General features: G+C 34.3%; 1 long non-coding RNA gene across 1 annotated transcript in view; it reads left to right on the top strand.

The window, feature by feature from the left end:
• The window catches only part of LOC145297074 (uncharacterized), a 157,154-nt gene that overhangs the window by 275 nt on the left and 151,879 nt on the right, over positions 1 to 5,000 (top strand). The window lies entirely within an intron of this gene.

Raw genomic sequence — 5,000 nt, 5'->3', positions numbered from 1 at the left:
GTGCTTCGGTGGGTAAAATATTGAATTTAGAGCGGAATCGGTAATTGTATCCAAATCGGAAAAATGCTGCAGTCTTCCTATCATTAGTTCGACGGTATTTCATTTATTATTTTATTTGAGCACGTGCGGACTCTACTCCTTGCCTTCTCTACTACTGGAATTAGATAAATAATATTCATTGCAGCTTTTGAGGGGTTTCTTTTTTTGTAGTGATCGCGGTGAACGACAGAACAAAACGCTAATGTATCTTTTAGATATTAGCGCAAAAAATGCAATTGTCAAATCTTTCAAAGGAGACACACCCGAGGAATTCATCGAAAACTAATTCACTTTTATTTAAAACTCATTTGTCACCAATTTGCGTTAAATGATTTTAATTTTAAAAGAAATTTTCGCCATTTTTAATAAAAGATAACAAAAACAAGGGGAGAGAAAATATAAATAGAAAGCAAATAAATGTTACCAAAGGCAAGATACTTTATGCTTCTACTTACCTGTATAAGTTCTTTTATGTATGAACATATTTCAAAGTACTTTTTTGTGTCCACTTTGTTCAGTTAGAACGAAAATCATAATAATGGCTGCCAAATGCAATGCAAGTGAACTCTTGATAATCGCTTAAAAATCGATAATTAAACAAACTGCTAGTAGAACATTACATTTTAGCACGATTGGATATGTCTGTATGGTTATAGTCAAGATCGACTACTTTATTTGACTTCCGGTTTCTATTCACTTAACTTGATGATTAGACATGGTTTGATTAGAAAGCCATTCTTAATACGGGGAACGGGGATCGTTCATGTTATCTGGGAGGATGCTAATCATCAATCAGACGGAATCATATTTTGTTTAGCGTACAGTCGTAGCGTAGAAACCGGAATTCGAAAAAAAAAAAAAACAGAAAATCTTGAAACGGAAATATGAATTTAGAAAACATTGCATCGTTTCCATAGAATCCAACTCGGAATGGTTTAAGTGTATGTGGAGATCTTGGGGTATTTTTTCTTCTCGAACAGTGTGTCGAGTTTATTCGTTGTGACCATACTGTATTTTAATGCGTAAGAGCCGCTGTGTTGCAGGCTAAGAACAATACCAGTTCGATCTTTTGCAGAATTGATTTCTATGGGATGAAGGACGGTTTTGTAGGTTCTTCCATAATGTCACTGCCTTTATCTCCTACTTTAAAGGCATCGAAACAATGATAGAACATCCATGAGGTACAAAACCATTACAAGAACAAAATTCAACGCAAAAAGTCGACGGACATAAAGTTGTATACCTGTCACGGTAACACTTCATTTAGATGCTCTTTCTGACGGATGGATCATATGGTTCAAATATGATGCGGACGTGATTTGGTGTTTGAGAAAAATTGGTTGAAAGTACTATTAACGATTGGTATCTCGGTTCAGACTTGCCATCTAAAAAACACTATGATTGGGCTGGTGTATCTACCTCTAACCTCTCGCTCCTAGACATGGTTTAATAAAAAAGAGTCGCCAACCTAATAGGTCGTGAACTATCAACGTGGCAACCTTTGTCTGTTTTACAAGTATTTCAATTTCAAGCGCTCTGACGAACTCACAGTACTAGTAGTCACTTAACGACAGTACTCACAACAAACCCAAGCAGCAAAATCCCACCCTACATTGTAGAGATTCCTAACTGGCATAAAGCCTTTTACTTGTTTTCTCTGACTATACTGACATGCAGAAATTCAAGTGTAATGGGAACATACATTTCGCTACCCAATTTCCTAAATAGTACCCCTGCAAATCTGGTACCAAATAGCAGTCTCTCATGACTGAGTTGCCCTGTGGGGTGATATGACAATAAAAACAAATCCGTTAAGAATCAAGCTGTAGTTTTCCATAATCCTTTAGCGATCTGTCGTAATTCCATGACCTGCGAGCCGCTGAAATGTCTACCAGCCTGCTCTTTTTTCTCATTTTTGAATTAAGAGGAAAACTGTTCGTTTGCAGACTCATCTGTATTAAACGAATTTTTGATGGCAAACTTGGAAAATTATCAACATGCCGAAAGACTATCATTTTCTCCACCAAGGGTTATTTAAACTGTCTCACATCAACAACCACCATCACATCACATGCTACCTCCGGCCCTACCCCCCAAAAAGAAGAACCTGTTATTTACTAGTTTATGACCAATAATCATGTACAGTTTTCATCATATTTTTAAGAATTCCAAGATGTTATTGTTGGCGTTTTTTTCTCCGATAATTTTCCAATCAGAAATCTCTCTAGAAAGATATTGACTGATTACGGGAAGGACCACGATAAGGTTGCCAATATCGTAAGTGAAAGTAATTTTTGTGGAACGAAGTGGATTCGAACTTGGAACGCCCAGGTTGTCAATTCGTGTTATCCACTTGAGCACCGTCACCTCCCATTCGAACTTGTAATGAGGCGATTTCACGACTTTACTAATTCTGAAACAATTACCGATTCTGCTTTTAAATTTACAATTATACCAACCAAAGCCTCACTAACCCATGCCGGTTATGTCCAAAAATTCAGTACGCAAAATCAAGACGCCGGAAGTGAACACAGTTTATAAATTATTTATTGTATATAAAAAACAAAGAAAGAAAAATATTTACGGATGATCTAAGGGAGAGAAGCAAGTTCTTAATTCAGTCTAGTTTACGTTTAGAAGGAAGATTGGGATATTGAGAATTAATAATATTTCTTGTTCAGAGAGAAGACCAGAAACTCTTTATAATTAAATGCCCAGTTTATCTAAATATGAGATAAATGTCAGTGAACATGAAACGAAACACGAAACCATATGGAAATAATTTATTCCAAAAAAGATATTGTTCATTATATACAGTAAAACTAGTTTAGGCATTTCTTCCAAAACAACGTGTGTTGTACTAAAACAATAATCGTTTTAATTTTCTTGATGAAAAACACTAATTAACAAATATTAGGTGTTTACTGTAACTAAACTAGATTTCTTTGTGGAAATCGCTCCGGACAAGAAGTGGAGCCACTTGATGAAAGGAGCTAACAAGAACAAAAAATGATTTTCGCAAAAACAGGAAATGCCTGTCCGTGGTAATTTTGAAAAGACGAAGGCTATAGGAGAAAAACATTCAACAGGAAGATAGTTCAACCAAAAACACATGCCATAGAAGATTGGCATTAACATCATTACGTCTCTCATCAAAAGATGCTCATAAACAGTCACGGTGGGTGGAAAGACACAGAAGTAAGAGCACCAACCAGACGGTTAATTAAAATCTAGTGTAATTAGCATGAATTATTCCCTTTCTAGTTTGCGAATTTCTCTACTGTTAATCATACTGCAATATTGCCAAAGCATCCCATAATCTGTCCCATCATAAAAGTACCAGACCCATCACCAGTTGGCACTGACGCATCAAAGACGATGGAACGATCATAAAATATAAGTATTATTCAGAAATCCAGAGAATATAGAAATTACATTACTCCGGTAAATTACATTACTCCGGTAAATTACATTACTCCGGTAAATTACATTACTCCGGTAAATGTCGCGACAAGAGGAGAACGCGAGAAAATTAAGTATACGCAATAAAAAATGGTTTTGACGTTTCTGAATTTTAGAGATGAGGATTGGTCATACGTATTGTTATTCATCGGACTACTGCTCTCATATCGAGTTTCATTTTCACAACGTTTCGGTCGATGTAACCTCCGACCTTCTTCAGGTGTATATTTGTCGAACTCGGGAATGTTTCTGTCGAACTCGGGAATTTGGACGGAATTTCGAGCGGAACCTTTATTTACTTCACGGAGATAGAGTGTTTTTGTTCCGTCAGTCATAACTAGATAGAGGGACTAAGTAATTCGCAAATGCATTCACGCTACCCCAGTGAAGTAAATAAAGGGATCCGCTCGAAATTCCGTACAAATTCCCGAGTTCAACAGAAACATTACCGAGTTCAACAAGATACACCTGAAGAAGGTCGGAGGTTACATCTATCGAAACGTTGTGAAAATCACCCTCAAGAGGAGAACAAATACGATAAATACGTAAAAATGGTTTTATGTTGTTTTTTTTTTCTTTTGTGAAATTTTATTAATTTATATTATTATTAATAAATATTAAATATAATTTATATTATTATTAATAAATATTAAACGAGAAATCACTTTGAGGAAAAAGTCAAGTTTCGTTTTTAAATAAATACGCCAGCCGATCAAATTCTGTGTTCATTTTGTTTTGACTTAGCTTATCTACACAATGTCGACATATTTAAGCGGACTTTTCTCAAAATTAAATGCTTAGTGCTAAATAAATTTAAAATAGAAAAGATTCGTTATTAATATATAAAAACAACAATGCTAAACCATCATTAATTCGTGCACAGATTTTTCCGTGTTTTTCACTGACCGTGACCTTTAATGTTTACCATAATTCCCACCCTTATTCCAGGGAAAGACTCGGGTGAGACTCCTAGTAAGTAAGAAACGACAACAACAATAATATTTGCAATGACAGAAGAAAAATTGCAAGACGAAGAAAAATATAAATATAAAAAAAACGTAGAATTATCTGTTTGCTAAAACCAGTGCTGAAAGAATAGTCGCACACACATACACACTTGCACACACGCATATCATTTATTTGTGACGTAATCGGTCACGTGTGCCTTCAACCACTTTGTCTGTGTGCTTGTCCATGATTACGCCTGCGCGTGGGAGATCAATTTAGTATTCAGTCATATATATATATATATATATATATATATATATATATATATATATATATATATATATATATATATATATATATATATATATATATATATATATATATATATATATATATATATATATATATATATATATATATATATATATATATATATACTTCAGAATAATATTATCTAACAATCAAGTGGTATGGAAACCTGTGATTATAAGTTTTACAAAAAATAATTGGAAGTAATATTCTATAAGTACTATCCCACCTAAAAAGAAAAT

The sequence above is a fragment of the Euprymna scolopes genome, chromosome 17 (assembly GCF_053919585.1).
Source record: "Euprymna scolopes isolate OS-2025 chromosome 17, ASM5391958v1, whole genome shotgun sequence".
Classification (NCBI taxonomy): Eukaryota; Metazoa; Mollusca; class Cephalopoda; order Sepiida; family Sepiolidae; genus Euprymna; species Euprymna scolopes.
The sequence above is the reverse complement of the archived record's forward strand: the minus strand, read 5'-3'. Positions and strand labels throughout refer to the sequence as shown.